Source organism: Canis aureus, chromosome 14, assembly GCF_053574225.1.
Source record: "Canis aureus isolate CA01 chromosome 14, VMU_Caureus_v.1.0, whole genome shotgun sequence".
NCBI classification, from domain to species: Eukaryota; Metazoa; Chordata; class Mammalia; order Carnivora; family Canidae; genus Canis; species Canis aureus.
In genome coordinates, this window is record NC_135624.1 from 62,486,117 (window position 1) to 62,503,568 (window position 17,452).

Here is a 17,452-nt window from a genome sequence, read left to right on the forward strand (position 1 = left end):
TAGCAAAGTTAAGGAAACACAACACCTATAATCACAATAATAGTAGAGGACTTTAACACCCCCCTCACTGCAACAAACAGATGGATCATCTAAGCAGAAGACCAACAAGGAAACACGGCTTTAAATGACACGTTGGACCAGATGGACTTAACAGATCTATTTAGAACATTTCATCCTAAAGCAACAGAATACATTCTTCTCAAGTGCACATGAAACATTCTCCAAAATAGATCACATAAAGGGTCACAAATGAGGTCTCAACCAGTACCAAAAGATTGGGATCATTCCCTGGATATTTTCACAAAACAATGCTTTGAAACTGGACCTCAGTCACAAGAGGAAAGTTGAACTCAAATACGTGAAGGCTAAAGAGCATCCTACTAAAATAACGATTGGGCCAATCAGGAAATTAGAGATTAAAAAAAACTCCGTGGAAATAAACGCAAAAGAAAACACAACTGTTCAAAGCCTGTGAGATGTGGCAAAGGGCGGCTCTTAGAGGGAAGTATAGAGCAATACAAGCCTTTCTCAAGAAACTAGAAGTTTCAAATACACAACCGAATCTTACCCTGAAAAGGGAAATAACACAAATCAAACCTAAACCCAGCAGAAGAAGAATAACAGAGATTAGAGCAGAAATCAATGTACTAGAAACCTAAGAACAGTAGAACAGATCAACAAAACCAAGCTGGTACTTCGAATGAACTAATCAGATCAATAAACCCCTGGCCAGACTTATCCAAAAGAAAAGAGAATGGACCCATATGAAAAAAAAAAAAAATCAAGAATGAAAGCGGAGGGATCACAACCAACACCAAAGAAACACACACAATTATAACAGCATATTATGAAGAACTATATGCCAACAAATTGGGCAATCTGAAAGAAATGGATGCATCCCTCGAGAAGTATAAACGACCAAAACTGAAAAAGGAAGAAATAGAAAAACTGAAGAGCCATAACCACAAAGGAAATAAAAAACCCCCCAACAATCAAGAGTCCAGGGCCAGATGCCTTCCCAGAGGAATTCTACCAAACATTTAAAGAAAAATTAATATCTATTCTTCTGAAGCTATTTCCAAAAATAGAAATGGAAGGAAAACTTCTAAACTCTTTCTATGAGGGATCCCAAAACCAGACAAAGACCACACTAAAAAGGAGAATTCTAGAACAATATCCCTGATGGAACATGGATGCCAAAATTCTCACCAAGATACTAGGATCCAATAGTACATTAAAAGGATTATTCCCCAGGACCAAGTGGGATTTATTCCTCGCCTACAGGGATGGCTCAACATCTGCAAATCAATCAAAGTGATACACCACATTAATAAAAGAAAGAACAAGAATCATATGATCCTCTCAATAGATGCAGAAAAAGCATTTGACAAAGTACAGTCTTCCTTCTGATTACACTGTTCACAGTGTAGGGATAGAGGGAACAGACCTCAGTATTATAAAAGCCATGCATAAAACCCAAAGGCAACCATCATTCTCCATGGGGAAGAACCGAGAGCTTTTTCCCTAAGGTCAGGAACACGGCAGGGATGCCCGCTATCACCACTGCTGTTCAACATACTACTAGAAGTCCTAGCCTCAGCAATCAGACAACAAAAAGAAATATAAGGCATCTAAATCAGCAAGGAAAATGTCAAAGTTTCAGTCTTTGCAGACAACATGATACTGTATGTGGAAAGCCCAAAAGACCCCACACCAACATTGCTAGAACTCATACAGGAATTGGGCAAAGTGGCAGGATATAATACCAATGCACAGAAATCAGTTGCATTTTTAGACACTAACAATGAGACAGCAAAAAAGAGGATTTAAGGAGTCAATCCCATTTGTAATTGCGCTCGAAATCATGAGATGCCTCGGAATAAACCTAGCCAAAGAGGCAAAAGACCTGTACTCAGAGGACTAGAGAACTCCCATGAAAGAAACTGAGGAAGACAGAGAAATGGAAAAAGGTTCCACGCTCATAGGCTGGAAGAACAAATATTGTTAAAATGTCTATGCTACCTAGAGTAATCTATACATTCCATGCAGTCCCTATCAAAATACCATCCACTTTTTTCACAGAGCTGGGACCAATAATCCTAAAATTTGGATGGAACCAGCAAAGACCCCAAATAGCCAAACGACTCTTGAAAAGGAAAACCAAAGCTGGGGCCATCACAATTTCAGACTTTAAGCTCTGTTACAGAGCTGTAATCATCAAGACAATATGGTGATCAGACACAGAGATCAAAAGAACAGAATAGAGAACCCAGAAATGGACCCTCGACTCTATGGTTAACTAATCTTTGACAGAGCAGGAAAGGATATCCAATGGTAACAGTCTCTTCAACAAGTGGTTTTGAGAATATTGGACAGCCACATGCAAAAGAATGAAACTGGACCATTTTCTTACACCACACACACAAATAGAAAGACCTAAATGCGAGACAGGAAACCATCAAAATCCTGGAGGAAAAATGCATGCAGAAATCTCTTTGACCGTGGCTGCAGCTCTGGCCTGACCGCTCTCCAAGGGCAAGGGAAACAAAGGCAAAAATGAACTATTGGGACTTCATCAAGATAGAAACAAACAAACAAAACTTTTGCACAGCAAAGGACTCCGTGGACAAAACCCAAAAGACAGCCTACAGGATGGGACAAGATATTTGCAAATGTCTTATCAGATAAAGGGCTAGTATCCAAAATCTATAAAGAATGTATCAAACTCAAGGCCCAAAGAATAAAGAATCCAATCAAGAAATGGGCAGAAGACAGGAACAGACATTTCTCCAAAGAAGACATACAAATGGCCAACGGACACATGACAAATGCTCCACATCACCAGCCATCAGGGAGATTCACGTCAAAATCACAATGAGATACCACTTCACACGGGTCAGAAGGCCTAATTAACAAGTCAAGAAACAACACATGTTGGCGAGGATGCAGAAGAATGAGAACCCTCCTCTTGTGGTGGGAATGTAAGCCAGTGCAGCCACTCTCGAAAATGGTTGGAGGTTCCTCAAAAAGGTGAAAATAGAGCCACTCTATGACCCAGCAATTGCAATACTGGGTATTTACCCAAAAGTTACAAATGTAGTGAATAAAGGGACACTTGTACTCGGATATTTATAGCAGTGATGGCCACAATAGCCAAACTATAGAAAGAGCTGAGACGTTCACCAAGATGGATGGACAAAGATGTGGTGTATATATACAATGGACTATACCACTCAGCCATCACAAAAATGCAATCTTGCCATTTGCAATGATGTGGATAGAACTAGAGGATATTATACTAAGTGAAATATGTCCATCAAAGAAAGGTAATTATCTTATGACCTCACTCATATGTGTTATTTAAGAAACAAAACAGAGGAACATAGGAGAAGAGCGGAAAAAAAATTATTAAACAAGACAAAATCAGAGAGGGAGAAAAGCCATGAGACTTTTCATCATAGGAAACAAACTGCAGGTCACTGGAGGGGAAGTGGGTGGGGGAATGGGATGCCTGGGTGATGGACATTGAGGAGGGCATGTGGTATAATGAGCACTGGGTATTGTGTAAGACTGATGAATCACAGACTTCTTCCTCTGAAACCAATAATACATTAGATGTTAATTAATTGGACTTAGATAAAATTAACATCAAAAACAAAAGTCCTCAACAAAATGCAAGGAAGCCAAGCCAAATGCAAGGTGTATGCAAAAGAAATCATACACCAAGGAAATCTGGGATTTATCCCAGGAATGCAAAAGGTGCTTTAACAGTTCAAAACGAATTATTACTACACCCTATACCAAGAGATTGAAAAACAAAGACTGCATGATTATCTCAATAAATGCAGAAAATCATTACAAAGTCCAATACCCTTGTGATAAAAATACTCAGTAAACTACTAATAGAAATGAACCTCCTCAAATGGATAAAAGGCATCTGCAAAAACCCCACTGCTGACGGCATACTTTATGGTTAAGACTAAATGCTTTCTTTGTAAGACAACAAAGGAGAATAGGACATCGATTAGGACATGCACCCTCAACGCGTCTCTTCAACAGTTGTACTGAAGGTTTAAACCAAATGACTAGCCAAGAAAATAAGATAAAGAAATCCACGTTGGAAAGGAAGACATCGCACTATTTCAATGGAGAGGTGACAGGATCCTATGTAGAGAAAAACCCTGGGAATTCACTAGAAAATATACAATACACAAGTGCAATAGACAATCCAGAATGAAATTAAGAAAACAATCCCCACTATAGCACCATCAAAAGAACAAAATGCCTCATCAATTTCACAAGGAAAGGGTAAAGTCTGTACTAGGGAAACTACAAAACATTGCAGGAAGATACTTTAAAATTTCTAAAAGGAAGACACCTCATATTCATGGATGTAAACAACATTGTTGTAATAGTAATTCTCCACAAATTGATACACAGTCCAACACCATCTCCTTCGCTATCACAATCCCAGCGGACCCTTTTACAATGGATTGACAAGCCAGTCTCCAATTTGTATAGATATTTCAAGGGACCTAAAAGTAGTCCAACAACCTTTTTATAACTTTGAATAAAAATGGAGGAATTACACTGATTGATTTTAAAAATAACTACACTGCACCGGGTATTGTCTGTAAGTGATGAGTCACTACGTCCTACACGTGAAACTAATATTACACTGTATGTTGACTAACTGGAATTTAAATAAAAAGTAGGAAGAGAAAACTAATGATAAATTACAGTAATCACGAGAGCGTGACACAGGCACAGAGATAAGCATATGGAGCCACAGAATAGATTTTAGAACCAGGAATATTCTCACACACTGATGGCTGATGCATTTTTGACAAGGAAATGAACACTCTTTTAAATCTCTCAAGCCATATGCAAAAACTACTCAAAATGGACCAAACATCTAAATGAAGAAGGAAGGCACAAGTAATGACAACAGGGAACAGCAATTTGAAAAGACGCAAAACGTCTATGAAACGGGTTTCAGTTCTGCTGCTGCTCCAGCTGAGCTGTTCCTTCAGCTCCGGGAGTCGTCCCGGAAAGGTGCTGCTGTGGCCACGGAATACAGCCACGGGATCAGTATAAAGGCCTTCCTGGATGAACTTGTCCAGAGGGGTCGTGAAGTGACTGTGCTGACATCTTCAGCTTCCATTCTTCTTGGTCCCGACAAACAACCTGCTAGTAAGTTGGAGACATACCCTACATCTTTGGCGACAAAGGATACTGAGGTTACTATGACGCAACTGGCCAATAGATGGACACGTGATCTCCCCAAACATACATTTTGGCCCCTTTTTGCACTAATGCCAGAAACCCTTTGGAAATGTGCTGGTTGTCTTGATAAACTGTACAGATGCGTCTTTAAACGAGAACCTCATGACAAAACGACAAGGATCAGAGTTCAAGGTCATTCCTGCAGAGGCGGTCGGACCCTGCGTGAGCTTGGCTGAGCTCCTGAGAATACCTCTAGTGTACAGGCTCCGGTTCTCTGCAGGCTACGCGTTTGAGAAACACCGTGGAGGACTTCCTCTCCCTCCCTCCTAGTAGCTCTTATTCGGTCAGAATTAACTGATCAAATGACATTCATGGAGAGAGTGAAAATACGTGCTCTACGTGCTTTATTTTGACTTTTGTTTCCAAACATTTAATGAGAGGAGTTGGGATCAACCTAAGACAGTGAAGTCTTAGGGAAGTCATGGTTTTTATTCTTTTTCTATTTAAATATTTTACTTATTTATTTGAGAGAGAGAGAGAGAGAGAGAGCCCAAGCATGGGGAGCAGCAGGCCAAGGGAGAGGGAGAAGCAGGCTCCCTGCTGAGCAAGGAGCCCGATGCTGGACTCAATCCCAGGAGCCTGGGATTATGACCTGAGCCAAAGGCAGACGCTTAACCCATTGAGCCACCCAGGCTCTCCTCAGTCATGTCTTTAATTGGTAGCATGAAATCTTAATTCTCCCTGTGCCTAGGAAGGTGACTTTGTACAACCTCAATGGAAATTGTCTTTTATAAGTCAAATGATGGAATGAAAATATGAAGTGATCTCTCAAGCTCACAAATACTATGGAATGCTTAAATTATAAGGTCAGGTAGAATCCTGTGGTCCGTTGCTAATACAAAACGCTCCCAAGAAGTATAACCTACAAACGGAAGCACTGAGGAGTCTTTGAGCAATCGCACATGCATTCTTGTTTCTTTGTGTGTGACAGGCTGCACTGTAAGGAGGAGTTTTAGGTCCACAGCAATATTAAGTAGAGCTTCACCTTATATGCCCTGGCGCCTCACGTGCATTGCTCCTGTATTATCCGCATCCCACAGCAGAGGAATACAGAGTGTGTTACAGCTGAGGAAACCGTATCGACAGATCATTATGCTCCAAAGTCCATAGTTCATGTGAAGGTTCATTCTTGGGGTTGTACATTTGATGAGTCTGGAAATAGTTGTAATATTATGTATCCACCACTCTATTTTACAGAGTAGTTTCAGTGCCCTAAACATTCTCTGTGCCCTTCCTAGTCATTCTACATATAAATTCTATTATCCTTTTTTCATCTTCAATAGAAAGCATTAGGGATTTCATGAACTACCGTTATCAAAGAAGACCTGTAGACTTAGGATGTACATATTTCTAGCACAACTGTCTATGGAGCATTGAAGCAAATTGTGTCCTCCTTGTTTTAGTTTCACTTAAAAATTAAACTGAGTTGCCAAATTATCTGAAGGACTCCTCCACAATTGAAAGTCTGGACTCCCAGACTCAGGAGCCTATAAGTTGAAGTTTCTAATGACTACATACATATTCCTTAAGTAAGTACTTAAATTTTGTTCAAGTATGGACACACATGTTATTAGTCTATATTTTTTTCCAAAATTATGGCTTTCCATTAAAGAAAAAAAATGAGCTAAGATTAAGGGTGAACATGCCTATTTCCAGACATTATGATAATTTCCAGCCACCTTTTTAAAAAAGATTTTATTTATTTATTCATGAGAGACACAGAAAGAGAGGCAGGGACCTAGTCCGAGGGAGAAGCAGGCTCCTCGAGTTCCCAGCTGCTTTGATAAATATTTTTATTTAATGCACAAATATTATTAAGCTCTTAACATGAACCAAATAGAGTAATGGCCATACCCTCAAAAACCTCACAATATACTTGGAAAATCTAGAATCAAATAGCTTGCTAAATTATAGACAGTAGACTAGAGTACTCGAGGGAAAAGTGTTTCCATGAGTGTGGTTAGGGCTCATTGATTGAGGAGTTGAAATCAGTTTTTACATTTGCATTTGTTACTTTAACAGCTTCACGGAATACATAAATGCATGTTAAATATTTTAGCGGCTTAGGTTTTTTTTTTTTTTTTTTTAAATCTTTTTATTTTTTTATTTTTATTTTTCATTTATTTATGATAGTCACACACAGAGAGAGAGAGGCAGAGACATAGGCAGAGGGAGAAGCAGGCTCCATGCACCGGGAGCCTGATGTGGGATTCGATCCCGGGTCTCCAGGATCGCGCCCTGGGCCAAAGGCAGGCGCTAAACCACTGCGCCACCCAGGGATCCCTAGCGGCTTAGGTTTAATGAGTCTGTTGCACTTTTTCCTTTGTATATATGTTCATAAACAATATACATATTTACATATTTTTATTTTCAAACCACAGACACTTTTAAACACTTTTGGCTAAGTCATTTCAAGCTCCTTTCAGAAAATTACCTGGTATATTCACATACAATATTCCTGTTTCCTCTACCTTTCGCTTGCTCTTTTTCCCGTCAGGAAGACCCACTACAATATCGGAGATAATGAGGAAAGCTGATACATACTGGGATTTGGAATTTCCTCGCCCACTCCTCCACATTTGTCGGAGGCCTCCACTGCAAACCTCCCAAACCCCTGCTGACGGTAACCTGTATCTGTTTGTTTTGCTTTGTTTACTTTTTACTTTGCATTGTCAGTAGAAATGATTCTGTACCCTTTATTCAGAATGTCTGATTACAGTGAGAAAGATATGTGAAGCTGGGTAAAATGACCTGATGATTAGAAATGTAAATATTTCAATATCATTACAATAATGTGAATTTCATTATTATTGCAAAATAACATTATACCTGGAGACCTTGGGAATAGGGTTCGGTTAAGTTAAGGCCTTCATTATCCTACACACAAGAAAGTATCAATCATTCATTCAGAGAATATTCTTAAAGTGACTAGCATAGTTCAGACGTAAGTGCTGCATATTCAGAGAACAGTGTAGACACAAATTTCCACCCATATGCACCTGACATTCTACTTGGAAAGAATTTAAGCATGTGATTAAAACTATGTGAGAAGTGTTATAATAAGGAGAAACCACAATACTGAAGAACACCTAGCAGGGATCATAGAAAGTACCTCATACCATTGCTACCTGACATCTGAAGGATGTGCAGTTGTAAGAGATGGGGAGAGAGGAAGACTACAAAAAATAAATCAGAGTAATAATGACATTTGCTGAGAAGTCTGAGTTCTGTCTGGTAGAAAGAGGCTGAATAAAGAGGCAGATGATGCTAGAGAAGTATGTGAGAGGCAAAGAATTACGAGGATTTTGAAGTATCTACTAAGGGCATTAGGGAGCTAAGGAAAAGGAGAAAAGGGGTGTGAAAAGGGAAAGATACGATCAGATTTGCTTTTTCAAAAGGCTCTCAAGACGCGATCACTGGATTGGACAGCAGAGGGGCAAGAGTGAAAAAGAACCAGTTAGGAGGTCGTTCCAAGAGTTCAGGTGACATGACAGAAGAACAGGACATTAAAGATATGACTATGCCTCCTCTTTACAATGCCAGATAGCCTCATATTTCTATCCAATGAGATAACTACTTAACATTTACAAAATTTTTGAAATTTCTCTGGCGCATATTGATACAGAAGGAATATTAAGTGCCGTCATGATTTTGTTACTATTATGTTATTAATAACCCAAACTGTCAGACTAATTTGATATGATTCCTCATTAAATAAGAACTGGTTTCCAAAAGATAAAGATGGCATTTTCTAGCACAGCCATAGAGAATAGATATTCTGTGCAGTACTTAAGAGTAAATGTGTAGTTTGGCAACCAGATGAGGGCATTGAAACGCTCAGAGTATCGGTAAGAGTTAAGGCTCTTAACCAGTATTCTAGCTTACAGGGAAGACCATTCCCCAATAATATTGCGTGTGCCCTAAGAAAATTGGCAGCCAAACCCAAAATTACTTGGCTTCTTTACAGCCTTTAAATAATTCCTCATCTGTGATCCCAGACTTTGACATTTAGAGCATAAAATGGATTAGCTTTTATTGGAGTAAGTCCGTATACCATATACCAAACCTGTATGAAATTTCAGTAAAGATCCCATAGGGAACACCGTTCTAGATATCATAGCTTCCTGTCAGTCAGCATGATCAAAGAGAAAATGGGCATTGCGTGTATAATAAGGATTATACATTCTGCACACTTGTTACATTTCTACACTTCTCTCTGAAAACTCCCTAGAGACTAAAATTACAAAGTGATGCTGTTAGTACATAGAATGATATTCCTTATGAGAGAAAGAGTCTATATGTTTTAAACTGATGGCATATCTTTAAGATACTAATAGACAATAAGCATTCTTTACTCAACTCTTAATTGACCTATTAAGAGATCCTTTTTGTCTACCATTTGATTGGCAACAACATAAAACTGAAATCTTGTTCAAGGGTTAATGCAATCTCTCTTGATTACAAATTATTTAGGCCACCTGTGGAAACTTTCACAAGGGTAAAGGCCGAGGTAAGATTAGGGAAAGTGCTATTCAATCTATACCTATTCTTGAGAGATGTCCCCTTCACACTAAGATAAGGTGACAACATCAGTAGGAGTGGAAAAAGAGGAAGAAGAAGAGGACAAGGAGAAGGATGAATAGATGTATAATCATAATGATTAGTACCAGTAGCTGCTGTTATTAAGTTGCAAAATAAGATCCGATTCCAAGTCAATGATTGTGAAGCCTAATATTCTTTATTATATAAAATAAATTCTTCTTCCAAACGACTTGCTTTCCATTAATTATTAGGATCCCAGGATATTTCCATACTCTCCATTTAAGAAATAAGACATTTGGAAAATTCCTATAAGAATCTTTAAATGTGCTTATGCACTTTGGGGTGCCTGGGTGGCTCAGTCAGTTAAGCAACCGCCTCTTGATTGTGGCTCAGTCTGTGATCTCAGCATCATGAGGTGCTGAGTGTGGAACCTGCTTAGGATTCTCTCTCTCCCTCTCCCTCACCACCTCCCACCACTCATGTGCATGCTTGCTCTCTCTCTCTCTCTCAAAAAAAAAAAGTCTATACATTTTGACTTCATAATATGCACATATAAAACTATACAGAGAAAAATAATCAAAATGTGCAAAAATGTATATATTTTTCACCCCAAGGATAAACGTGGATGGAGACTAGGGAGTGAATCTTACTTCCTTTTTTATTCTCTTTCAAGCTTTTCCAAATGTTCTTTCAATAAACCCATGTTATTTATTTTTAGAAGAATGTTATAGAATGAGAACGACTAGTCTAAGTCAGTGATGAACCGAAGGAAAGATTATAGGGAGCTATAGAGAAGCATCTTCTACAGCATGGTTGAAGAAGGCTATCAGCAGGGAGCTATTGAGACAAAACATTGAACATAGGTAACTATCAATGTTGCTACAGGTTACTGACTCCCAGAGATCACGAGGATGCCAAATGTTAGTCATAGGAGAGTAGAGTGACCATATGTGAAACTAATATCATTAGGGTGGAATTATACTTTTTTAAAGATTGTATGTATGTACGTATGTATGTATGTATGTATGTTTGTATTTAAGCAGGGGGTGGGCAGAGACAGAGGGAGAGAGAGAATCCCAAGCAGACTTCCTGCTGAGGGCAGGATCCTATGAGGGGGGGAGGTGACCTCACGACACTGAGATCATGACCTGTGCTGAAATCAGGACTGGAACACTTAAATGACTGAACCACCCAGGCACCCCTGGGTAGAATTCTACTTTTGAAGAAGTCTCTGGACACCATATAGTCTACAAGGTCAACGTTTGAAACTTTTTTTATTCTATTTTTTTTCAAAAAGCTTTTAGAGAAGCTATACAACAATGAGAAAGAATGAGAAAGCATACTCTTTGTATTGGAAGGATTAATCATTATTTTCCAGAGAGAAAATAAGAAATAATGAATTTAAAACAGAGAGACCAAAAGGAAACAAAACGAAACCAAAAAGGTAAGTGTAGTATTGACAAGATATCCAGGAAATTTTGGCTCCTTTCCATTTGTGTCTCTTCTTTCTTTATTTCTTCTTTCCTTTTTTTTTCTTTTTTTTGGTAGGAGAGTGCATTGAGCAATGAGGAATTATTCTAGCATACAAAGTAGTAAATATTCTTAAATTGGCAAGGATCCGGGACTACAAGCCAGAATAATTACAAAACAATTCCAGTAGAACACGGCTTTGCCAAGAGCTTTATATAGTCTGAATTGAGCTACTCAGGAGGGTGACCACATCTCTGCTAAGCCCTGCTGTACCTCTGCCACTGTGGTGCAAGTGCTACCCTGGGCACTCACTGTGGGGATGACCAGGGCCCCTCCCCTCACTGCCACTAATGCATAGCACATTCTAATGAGACACCAATTACACAATATGATTTCAGGGCAAAAGATGTCATACTTAAGGAAGACAAAAATATGGTCATTGAAGTAAGTTACTATATATCTCTGGAGTGTCAATAGGAATCACAGGACTACTTTATGCAAATTCCAAAAAGAGAACCCAATTCGTGAATGACAGCACGTCTTAGCCTCTAATCCTTAAAGAGCGTTTTGAGAGGAGAGCTTGGGAAATGCTGGCAAAGTTTAAGGTTAGGTATAGATGATGAAGCTAAGAGAAAAAGGATATAACGTCATCTCAATCACAATATGATTTTTTTTCGTGCTCACAGTCAAAGAGATAAAATACCAATGACTAAAGAAAAGCAACTTTTCAGAAAACCTGCCTAGACTAAACACAAATAGTTTAATAGGACTATAATAATAAAGAAGTAAAGGTGAGTTCATATCCTGCTGTGTGGCCTCCTTTCAGGAATCTGTGTTAGTCATGATAACATTATAAAGAATCCAGGTATAATCCAACACATCTAAGAGCATTTCCTCCTTGATAGTGCATACTGGCTCTCCTTTGTTTCTTGCTTGTACATACAAACACACACATCCACATAGAAATGCACACTCAGTTGTACAAATATACTGATAAAGGAAATCGATCTCATATCAATTGTATACTCCAAAAGGAAATGAGGGATTAGATCTATTATAAATAACACTGACGAAAAGGGGATGGAGGCTCCTGAAAAGGTAAAAATAGAATTACCATTTGGTCCAGCAATAAGACTTATGGGTCCATATCCAAAAAGAATTGAAATTAGGACACCCATCTTCCTGACATCGCTATTCACAAGAGCCACAAGGTAGAAACAACCCAAGTGTCCACTGATGAAGGGATCAGTCGATGAAATGCCGTATATGCACACAATGGAATAATACTCAGAAGAAAATTTTAACATGTGCCATCACGAATGAACCTTAGGACTTTTTTATGATTTATTAAAAATTTATTTCATGTAATAAATTATATAATCCACTTTTATTTTTAAACAGTCTACACCAAAATACATTTTTTTTGAAACATCTTTTTCTTTTGGTAAAACGTACAGGGTAGCAGGCTGACATGAGCTTCAATTCTAGTAGGTAAAGTCCCCTCACAATTGTTACGGTGAAATGGGGCCATTTACAAAAAGACAAATACTGTATGACACCAGTTCTAGAGGAATCTAGACTGGTCAGATTCATAAAAATAGAAAGGAGAATGATGGTTGCCAGGGAATGGTGAAGGGAGATATGGGGCATTATGCTATAATAGGTTTAAAGTTCCAGTTTTGCCAGAAGAGAAAGTTCTACAAAGTGAACATAGTTAACACTACTGATCTATATACTTAAGAATGCTTAAAATGGTAAATTTTATGTTATACCTATTTTACCACAATAAAAAATCCATTACTTTAATAACTCCTGCTAATACATGATTCAGTTGTTCGTAGCAATCTTTTCAAGAGTAGTTTCCACGCTGTTATTCTTTTATGATGGAGCAAATCTTTCCCCACAGGAAATGGAAGAATTTGCCAGAGTTCTGGAGAAAATGGGATTGTGGTGTTTACTCTGGGGTCAGTGGTCAGTAACATGACAGAAGAAAGGGTCAATGTGATTGCATCAGTCCTGCCCGGAGTCCACAAAAGGTTACATAAAGTACCTTATAGTGGACAACCACGGTAAAGGTTCTGGGGCGCCTGGGTGGCTCAGTGGTTGGGCGTCTGCCTTTGGCGCAGGGCCTGACCCAGGGTCTGGGGATCGAGTCCCGCATCACGCTCTCTGTGAGGAGCCCGCTTCTCCCTCTGTCTGTGTCTCTCATGAATAAATAAATAAAATTAAAAAAAAAAAAACCTCTGTAAAGGTTCTGATCATTCAAATTTCATGCATGAAAATGAAAGGTAAACTATTATGATAGCTCCAATTTATCTCAGGTATCAGTTTAAAAACCAAAATAGATAAAGCAGGTGCTAAAGTGGGTGATTTGATTGACAATAATTTTGGCATTAATATTGTAATCAAAAGAAATAGTGTCTAAGAGGTACAGTGTGAATTTTGGTATTATAATAGTATCATTGGCAAGTACAGAAATCATGAAATTTTGTTCTGTCATTCGTCCATTTTCCTTACAGGATTTCTGAGGGCTCTGTATACACCACCCATGTTCTCAGAAGGAAGGTAATTTTAATAGTAGTGTTAAGCAGGAAATCATGAAATCTGAAAGGCATCGGTCATGCAGTTTGGGCTTCCCAAGTAATCCAGGTCTCTCTTACTTCCCCTAAATTTTGGAATAGGCCTATTCAGTGTGTTTTTCAGGGTGCTGTTCAGAGAAAGGATGGCCATGGCTCACCAAACTACGTCTAGGTATGCATCCAGCCAGGATGATTTAGAAAAAAGAGAAAAAACGGCCTTAGGTACTGGGCCCTGCTAAGGCCTGAAGAGGTGGGGGGGAGCCCTTAGAGAGACCCTGTGCTTTAATCCATCAGGAGGACTCTGCTTCTAGGTCCCATATTCTTTCAGTTCCTGCCTGTCTTGGAAGCTCTTTATCTCTCCTTCTATTCTGAATGAGAGCCTTGCTGGATACAGTATTCTTGGCTGCATGTTCTTCTCATTTAGGACCCTGGATATATCCTGCCAGCCCTTTGTGGCCTGCCAGGTCTCTGTGGAGAGGTCTGCTGTTACCCTAATATTTCTCCCCATAAAAGTTGTCTCTACCTGCTTTAAGGATCTTCTCTTTTTCTTTGGAATTTGCAAGCTTTACTATTAAATGTCGAGGTGTTGAGCGGTTTTTATTGATTTTAGGGGAGGATCTCTCTATTTCCTGGATCTGAATGCCTGTTTCCCTTCCCAGATTAGGAAAGTTTTCAGCTATGATTTGTTCAAATACATATTCTGGCCCTCTGGCCCTTTCGGCGCCCTCGGGAACCCCAAATAAACATAGATTTTTCTTTCTGAGGCTGTCATTTATTTCCCTTAACCTATCCTCATGATCTTTTAATTGTTTGTCTCTTTTTTCCTCAGTTTCCCTCCTTGCCATCAACTTGTCTTCTATGTCACTCACTCGTTCTTCTACCTCTTAACCCTCATTGTTAGGACCTCTAGTTGGGATGGCATCTCATTTAATTGATTTTTAATTTCTGCCTGATTAGATCTAAATCCTGCAGTCATGAAGTCTCTTGAAGGACTCTGCTTCTAGGGACGCCCGGGTGGCTCAGTGGTTGAGCTTCTGCCTTGGCTCAGGGCATGATCCCGGGGTCCTGGGATACAGTCCCATTCAGGCTCCCCACAAGGAGTCTGCTTCTCCCTCTACCTGTGTCTCTGCCCCTCTCTGTGTGTCTCTCATGAATAAACAAATAAAATCTTGTTTAAAAAAAGGAATCTGCTTCTAGTCCATAAGAATATTATCTTCCCCAGATTGAAGAAGAAGAGCATATAAAAAGGAATCAACCAGAAGCAAGCCTAGCATGGGAAAGTTTCAGATGCCTCTTCCCTATAAGATAAAATTATAAGTTGTGTCTAATATATAGAGAATACACATGGAGTTTCTGGTTTTTGTGAACTAATTTTTAGTTTTCTTACTGGGATAGTTTTCTCCTTATCACCCTAATTTGCTGAGAACCTGTAGTTACTTTAATATGTTAACCACTTATAAATTAGAATCCAGCTGATGAGGATTGCTGAGAATTCCAAAATCTATACCTAATTTATGGCACTGTACTTGGAAAGCACTTGGCTATAGGAAAACACATTAATCAATGCTGTCAAAACACTGTAACATATCCTTGAAACATTAGGAGTCAGTTAAAGAAAAGCATCCATTTCAACAGCTAGACGGCTATTTATAAAGTGACAAAATGCTCTTCATTTCTACATTTAAAGAATCTTCAATCCAGCCATTTTGGTGACACTGGATCCATTTTCAAAATTACTGCTTGAAATTTTTCTTGGAAGTGGTCACTAATAATTAGTAATCTAAAAGAAGCTAAGCATACTTATGAAGCAGAAATGTATTAGTAATAAATTGTTAAATATCAGTTTTCATTCTAACAAATAACCGTGCTGATTTGGTAAATCAAAAGATGTAAAACTCTAATATAATAATTTGTGGACCAAGTAGATATAAATAAGCTACTTCCCCCATCATTCAAAAAAGAATTAAATAGGAGAGAACTAGTATAATAGTTAAATGACACATCATTAGTAGTTTGCTACCTTTTCTGACTAGAATTATAAGGACTAAAATGTTTTATATTCTTTAAGTCGTCATTGATAGTCTCATTTGCCTAACCCTTGAGTATGAAACATTATGATTGCATTTATACTTGATTGAATATAAAAATAAGTACATGTAGTATGCCTCTTCCTATTACATGAGTATTTCATTGGTTTTCCTTATATAACATCTCTTGTCCTCGTTTCCTTATCTGTCATATGTCAGGCCTTTTTACTAGATGTCTCTCCATCTATTTAGATTCTAACATGCTATCACTTCAAAGTTTGACTCATGAAATAAGGGATTTTCTTTACCTTATAGGTTCTATGGTGATTTGATGGTAAGGAAACCAGATACCTTAGGGCCAAATACTTGACTGTGCAAGTGAATCCCGCTGAATGACCTTCTTGGTAAGACTCTGGAAGAAAAATGCTGAAATAAGTAACAACCAACCAGACAATGATAGTTCCCCAGGAAAGAAAGACACTGAACATTTCCTTTCTCATCAAAAGCTTCAAAAATTAAAAAAAAAAAATTAACAGCCTTATATATATTTCCCAGTCCTTGGGAGAAAGGATAAGATACAACAGTGGTATTTTATATAATTGTTAGCATTTTATTATACACAGTCACATTCCTGTGTAAAGAAGGAAGCTTCCTCTTACAGAGCATTTTCCAACACCTTTCTGGGTGGTGTCTCTGTCTCCTAATTCTCTGCTTATACCAACTCTTTTCCCCACTGTGGGGGTGTGTCAGGGGCCCCTGAAAATTAGCATCTCCTTTTTTATTACCAGTGACTCTTTTCTATAGGAAAAAAAAAAAAACCCAGTCTTCCATAAAGTGATAACATATTTCATGATAAAGGACAGCCTTTCCTTCCTCTGATTCCTATGCCACTACCATCATACTTCCTGCTGCCTTGACGCAGTACTGGTCAGATTCAGCGGCTTCACTACTTAATTAAGAGAATATATTCCAACATGCCTCCAGATTAATACACACTCTTGTATATTTTTCAAGTCACAAGAAATGCACCGGTCTTCTCTGGAGCCTTCACTTACCTTTCCAGCCGACTTAGTACCTCTTCTTTTAAAGAATGTCTGAAAGACATTCTAAGGCAGTTTGAAGTGTATACAAATCTGTTGTATAAATACACTGCCTCTTTCAAAGCCTTAGATTGTCCTACTCTGGTTGTATTTCTAAGACTTATAATCAACAATTTGCTGAAATTCACCCAATCCTAGGTCATCCAAAAACCAAAGCCTTTATAACTCATGGTGGAACCAACAGCATCCATGAGGCATCTGCCCCGGGATGCCCATGGTGGGCAGCCTTTGTTTGCTGATTCAACCTGATAACATTGTTCACAGGGGGGTTAAGGGAGCAGCTGTCAGACTGGACTTCAACACAATGTCTAGTGCAGAATTGCCCAATGCATTCAGGATGGTCATTAGTGACCTTTCCTGAGTATTGTAATTTTTTTCAATAGATAGAATTTATAGATAGGTTCTTCTGTCAATAGTGACTAGGAGTTTCATCCCATTCTTAAGGGGG

General features: G+C 38.6%; 1 pseudogene; it reads left to right on the top strand.

Annotated features, from left to right (window-relative positions):
* Window positions 1–4,941: 4,941 nt before the first annotated feature.
* Window positions 4,942–17,365, top strand: LOC144283038 (UDP-glucuronosyltransferase 2B31-like; annotated as a pseudogene).
* Window positions 17,366–17,452: the final 87 nt, after the last annotated feature.